General features: G+C 32.1%; 1 non-coding gene across 1 annotated transcript; it reads left to right on the top strand.

Annotated features, from left to right (window-relative positions):
• The first annotated feature begins 4,518 nt into the window (after window positions 1-4,518).
• LOC122752016 lies at window positions 4,519-4,710 on the top strand. The gene has a single exon (XR_006355826.1). It is a non-coding gene; the product is annotated as a U2 spliceosomal RNA (small nuclear RNA).
• Window positions 4,711-7,083: the final 2,373 nt, after the last annotated feature.

Below are 7,083 nucleotides of genomic sequence, written 5' to 3'. Positions count from 1 at the left end.
TGGCAAACCTAAGTCAGCAAGCAAATAAATAATCAGACTTCCCCTTTTCATTAATCATGCAATGTTTTGTCTATATTATGTCTTTACTAGATCATAAGGAAAATAAAGCAAAAAAAAAAAAAAGACCTTTGTCAGGTCCATGTAGCTCATTTTTCTCTGGAGGCACAGACGGTCTTTATTTCTTGGCCCCATTTTCTGGGTGTATATACACAGCTGTCACCTCCTTTTAAGAGAGTTGAATGGAAAGTGGGAACTAAGCAAAGAGTAGGAAAAAATACCATAAAATGTACAAATAGACATTTATTGCTTCAACATTGTGGACAATGTTGCTATAAATGTTATAATATCTACATTCTTTAAGATATTCTCAGAGAGATCACTTACAGTGGCACTTGAACATCTGGGATTAATAGATGTAGCTCTGCTAGGAAGTTTTGAAAGAATGATCCATAGATATAGACAGAGACTCAAGTTGTACCTGGAAGACCACTTTTCACTGTGAAGGTCTCATTTCTAATTTGTTTTTTTCTTAGGGATTAATTATGTAGTTTGTGGATTATATAGATCTCTGACTCTTATTCTCTCTGATTTCTGTCCATTAGTAATTGCACCAAAATATATTCAACATCAGGATATAATTCATATTTATTGTTTACTATTTATAAATAAATCCCTTCCAAAATTAAGTAGTCATTGTTTCTGAAGGTGGGAAGGGCTTAGTGGAATGAAGCCAAATTGAAGAAAGTATGGAACATTGCAGTAGTAAAGTATTCTTCATTATAACCCTTGTGAGGTATGTAGATGTATAGTGGTATACTTATTCCTATTAACATATGAAGAAACTGTGACTGAGGAAGTTTGAATGACATGATAGGTCATCCAGAGCTGGAAGATGACTCCAGAACATCCAATTTCTCCATCCAGAGATTCTTTTATTATACTATGCTACTATTGATTTAAATAATGTTAGATTATTCTCTATCTGCTAGCAACATTCAAAAGAGCTGCAAAATAATGCTTAAACTAGAAGTTAATGCAATATTTTAGATTTTCTGTGCATTTCATTTATGAATGTAATTAGCATAGAAAATAGAGAAGGGAATGTAGAAATTATGTTTTAAAAGACAAAACTTACACATGTTTTTGTGTATATGTGTATGTGTGTAGGAGGAGAATCTCACTGAAACCTATCTAGTGAATTCTCTGGAAAATAAAACAAAGCAAAAACTCCCTAATCATCCTTATCATTGTAGACCTGGGAGTGTTCTAGGGCATGAAAGATTAAAGTACTCATCAGAGACACAGCAGGTATATGTCAGAGTTGATATTTGAACTCACATCTTCCTATTGGTTTACCAAAATAATATCCACATTGGAATATGCAACAAATTTATGTTGATATTTTAAGGAACAGTATCTATATATCTTATATATAAAATATATTTCTTAATGTTAGATATTGTATATGATATTATCTCAATCTCTATACATATATAAATATATAGAGACATCCATATGTACCAACATTGATGTCAATACAAATATATATTATAGTAGCTAGCATAAGAACAGTCTGAATTGACTTTCAGCTCCAGAAACATGGTATAGTTAAAAGACCTCTGAAAGATGGGAACAGAAGACTAGACTTTGAATTGGCACTGATCCTTATGTACTGTGCAACCTGGAGTAAGTTGATCATCTTCTCTGACCCTCTGTGTCTTTATTCTTGATTTTATTCTCAATCAATTCTCTTGATTTTATCAAGATAATAGAGCTTTTCCTGGGGGTGATTTGGGGATTCTTTTGATTAACACTTTTTTTCTGTTTTCAGAAGCTCTGGACAATTTCCTTATATTTCTCATTGTGGTGATCAAGATTTTTGATTTGTCATGTTTGTCTAGGAGTTTTATTACCCTTAAATTGTCTCTGCTTTCTTTGAGATCAATATGATTGTTTATAGAGAGATTATGATTTCTCTTTTTAAATTTTTTTTTATGCAGGGCAATAAGAGTTAAGTGACTTGCCCAGGATCACACATTTGTCTTATTGTTATTTTCCCCAATGTAGACAACTGAAATTGCTATATTTCTTGTGCATATTATGTTTCGGAGAAGTTTGAAAGGTTGCGAAGATCCAAGAAAATGTCTAGTCCTCCATTGCAGTGACCACATAACCCAGAAGTAATAAAATATTTCCAATATTTTTTAGAATTGTGAAAGATACTTAAATATTTCAAGGATACATAATTTAATCAATGTGGCCTCCTTCCATCAGCATTAATCATAAACTTGTTTTGTTTTGTTTTTGTTTTTGTTTTTTGCAAGGCAATGAGGGTTAAGTGACTTGCCCAGGGTCACACAGCTAGTAAGTGTCAAGTGTCTGAGGCCAGATTTGAACTCAGGTCCTCCTCAATCCAGGGCTGGTGCTTTATCCACTGTGCCATCTAGCTGCCCCTTTTTGTTTTGTTTTGTTTTTTAGCATTAATCATAAACTTGTATACCTTTTGGAGAGGTCAGGATAAGATACAATATATGCATATAACCACATATATTCATATGTGTATGTAAGAATACATATACATACATGCCAACATGTGGTCTTCTTTTCAAAATAGTCAACAGTGATCACTATTTGCAAAGATGTTAACAAAGTTAGTACAAGGCTATAATAATATATTATGCTACTATATTCAATGCTGAATATAAAGAATCAGAAAAAATAGAGAAATTTATATGAATGCATGCAGTATAAAGAAATTAAACCCAAAAGAGCAAAGTGTACAATGACTACACTAAAAGTAACCTAAAGAATATAAGTAAAATAAAATAATGAAGGTTAATTCTGTATTAGTGATATTTAAACACACATACTTTCTATTAAGACACTAGTGATGGTATATACTCATAATCCTAGCTTCTAAGGAGTTTGAGGCTAACAAATCTCTTGAGGTTTAGATTTCTGTGATATTTACAGTGAGCTATGCCCATAGGGGTATTAACTTTGGCATATTAACATAGTTAGAATCTGGTACAGAATGGTCATCAGGATGTCTATGAAAGGGGGAACAGTCTCAGGTCTGAAACCTGGACCAGGAACAAGTCGAAACTTTTATGCTGATCAGTAGTGAGACTTGTTCTTCCTATTCATGACTTGCTTTCTCACTTTTAGCTTGGGCAAGAGGGGGGATGCAATCTTTACATATACACAGATAAAAATAAAGTAATTATTAACTGCAAGAATGAAATTCATGTGTTAAAACAAAATGCATCAATATTTTTAAAGAAACAAATTGGAAAAGGTATAGGTTATTTCAAATGATACTGCTAATGTTCCTATTTATTTCTCTTGTTTTAGAATCAATCTCCTTCAGAGTTAGGTTACAAGTCACACAATAAAACTAGTTAAATTATATCATATTCATGCAGTTATATTATAATCATATTCATATTTTCAACTGAGTGATAATTACTGTTTTGCTAAACTTAGAATATAATTTGCAATCATTTCATATCATAAAATCAAAGTCCAGACTCATGCTACCTGGACCTAGGTAAAGTTGGTGGAGAGAGAAGATTTTGAAGGGTAAAGTGTCCTCTTTATTTCCCATGGGACTCTTTGTGGTGAATTTAAAAAGTTATTCATATATGAATTTTATAAAGAATATTTGATGTAACATTGATTAGAACAGATATTATCATCATCAGCAAGATGCTTGTTTTCAGAATAATTTTAACACCCCGAACTAAAAATAAGTGTTTTGCCAAATATATAGTAATTAATATTATAACAAGAAGAACAGAAAAGAAAATGTGTACTTAATGAAATGTCTTTTGAAAATAACGCAAATGATCAATTTTCCTGAATCTCTTACTCTGTTCAACCACTTCCAGAATACTCATATGTAAAAGACCAGACACAATCTATTGAAATTGTTATGTTCCAATCCAGCCTTGGTGACCTCTATATATTTCCTTAAAAACAGTGACCCTTTACAACGCACTAAATAAAATAAAATGGACTTTCAGGTTTGAGGGAAAGGACATATAAAAGTATCTAGAATCCTCTAGCCATAGAGTATTCCTTCTAACTAAAAGACTAAGTGGATTCCCACAAAACCCAACTGCAGAAGATAAATGTGCAAAACCCAACTGCAGAAGATAAATGGCAAGGAAAAACATATAGCATAGTGATGGAAGTGGGAGAGAAAAGTGTGCAACTGCTATGAAAAAAAAGTAGAGAAGAGAAAGGTAAAATATAAAAATGAATTACAAGAAAATAAATGTAACTTCTAAACAAATAATAATCAGTAAGAGTCATAAAGAATGAAAAAATGAGCAAATTTGTCATAATAAGATAACTCCGTAAGTAATATTATTCTTTTTAAAAGTTACCTAAATATCCCAGTAGAAAAGAATGTGGAACAAAATGGTGTACAAGATGCCCAGAATAATAAACAATTAACAAGAAACTTTGTAATGCTTTATAAGATAAATAAAATTGTTATAAGAAAAATTAGTGATCGCTTCTCGGCCTTTTGGCTAAGATCAAGTGTAGTATATTGTTCTTATCAGTTTAATATCTGATACGTCCTCTATCCGAGGACAATATATTAAATGGATTTTTGGAGCAGGGAGATGGAATAGGAGCTTGCTCCATTCACTCCACGCATTGACCTGGTATTGCAATACTTCCGGGAACTGTGCACCTCCCTTTGGGGGGATTATTAAGTTTGCAAAAATAAAAAAAGAATGAACTTCAAATTCTTTATTATTGTAGGTTGGTGGAGGAAAAACGTTTTTCTGGGTAATTATAATAGTTTTTCATATTGAGTTATTTTTCTTCTTAAGCGGCTTTCATTTTTTTCCAATACATGTTTTTAAGCATGAAATCTGAAAAAATGAAAGCATTTTTCAGGAGCCTAGTTTTTGGGGCAGCTAGGTGGCACAGTGAATAAAGCACCAGCCCTGCATTTAGGAGTACCTGAGTTCAAATGCGGCCTCAGACACTTGACACTTACTAGCTGTGTGACCCTGTGCAAGTCACTTAACCTTCATTGCCCCACTAAAAACTTAAAAATTAAATTAAAAAAAATAAGAAAAATTAGTTTGGAAAAAAGGAAAGGAATCAGATGAAAGAATGAGAAAAGGAGAATAAGCAATTTAGAACAACATGATAGAGAAGGCTGCCAAAAATCCCAGAGGCTCTGAAAAATATAATTGATTATTTGGATTTCAAATACACAGAAGTAGATACTTTCCCAAGAATGAAAAGGAAATGGAAGAAGAACCCAACTCTATCAGTCACCTACTTCAACAAAGATGAAGAAAGAACACTAGACCAATTAATGTTTAAGAAATTCACGGAGATGCTACAGTTAGTTCACTTTTCCAGACAAGAGTCATTTAAGGAGATAGCCAGAAGTCTTCATGCATTAGGATAGAACTTAAATAGGAAAGGTCTAAAAATCTCTGGCCTGGGAGACTTCCAGTACACAAACCAGGACTAAGTCAATGAAACGTGGATCATATAGCTATGTGTCCAGGGCAAGAAGACAGGACAGTGAACCAGAAAAGAATCAAAGAAAACTGGAGCCTGCAGTTTTATCAACAGAAACTGAAACTAGGGGTGGGTACCTTAAGGGCCTACACTAGGCAATGTTCAGACAACAGCATGGATCAGACCATGTTCTCTGCTTTTAGCTAACTATGATAACTGTGAATTACAGAATACTTTGTAATTAGAGTAAACGGTGCTAATACCCTAGAGAGTAGAACAACCTAAAAGTTAACTATGACACAAAATCAAAATTTAAGAAGGCTGGAAAAATGTGTAAGCAAAAGAAAACTCTTATGACCAAGAAATGTTGTGGAACCAGGGACCAAAAAGACATAAACCTAGAAAACAATAACTGTACATAGGTAAACATCTGTCTCTGTCTTTGTCTCTCTATCCCTCTGTCTCTGTCTTTCTGTCTGTCTCTCTGTCTCTGTCTCTCCCTCTCTCTGTGTGTCTCTCTGTCTGTCCGTCTGTCTCTCTCCCTTTCCAACACACACACACAAACACACACACACACACACACAATACAATTTCCCCCCAAATTTCATTAAAATATTTGGAAAAACTAAAGCAAAAGTTAAAATATAGTATTACAAATAAAATGAGAGCTCAAAAGGAAAGAATGGGAATTGACATGCAAGCTCCAGAAGATAGAATTAAAAGAATAATAATTTATCTTGAGAGGTACAAAACCTTACTCTATTATATTTCCTAAAAATTTGATTGTAAAAATTTGAAATGTAAATTCTTAGAAATTGCTTTGCCTAGTTATTTATAAGCCAAGAGAACCGAAAATTTAAATGAAATGAAAGGTTATAAATTTAGAATATAATCAGATTAATAAAACAAGGAATGGGAATTTGAATAAACACTCATAAAATGAATATGACTAAGCTGTAAATGAGCTCAGCAAGAAAACAAAAGGAAAAGATAAATTTCCAAGGGAATGCTGTTATCATCCAAAGCATCTTTAAGGACAACATTATATAAATAGTTTGCAAAAATAGGAAAAAAAGGATCCAATGAAATTCCTTCTCAGATACATATATCATCTTTATATATAAACAAGGGTGAAACAAAACAGAAAGATAACTGTAGACTATCATCCCTAATCAATATAAATGCAAATTTAAAGAATATTTGCAAGGATTATAGGAATTTGTGAATAAATTATAGCATATATCATATCTAGGTTGGCTTTATTATAAGAATACACACATATATATATACAGTTCAGTATTAGGAAAACAGTAAATATAATAAACTATTGATAAAAAATAATAAAGTCATATAAGAGTATGTCTATTTATATAGAAATGCCTTTTGACAAATCCAAGACCCAAATCTTTTGAAAAAAAATAGAAAGCCCAGTAATAAATAAATCTTTCCTTAATATGGTAAATAATGTTCCTAAAAGCAAAAGCCAGAATTATGTGTAATGAAGAAATATTATAAGTACTGGAACAATATAGTTAATAAGAAAATTATAAACAATGAAACAAATTGCATTATGATAATAAGGTGAGA

This window comes from Dromiciops gliroides, chromosome 3 (genome assembly GCF_019393635.1).
Source record: "Dromiciops gliroides isolate mDroGli1 chromosome 3, mDroGli1.pri, whole genome shotgun sequence".
NCBI classification, from domain to species: domain Eukaryota; kingdom Metazoa; phylum Chordata; class Mammalia; order Microbiotheria; family Microbiotheriidae; genus Dromiciops; species Dromiciops gliroides.
This window is presented reverse-complemented; position numbering and strand designations above follow the sequence as displayed.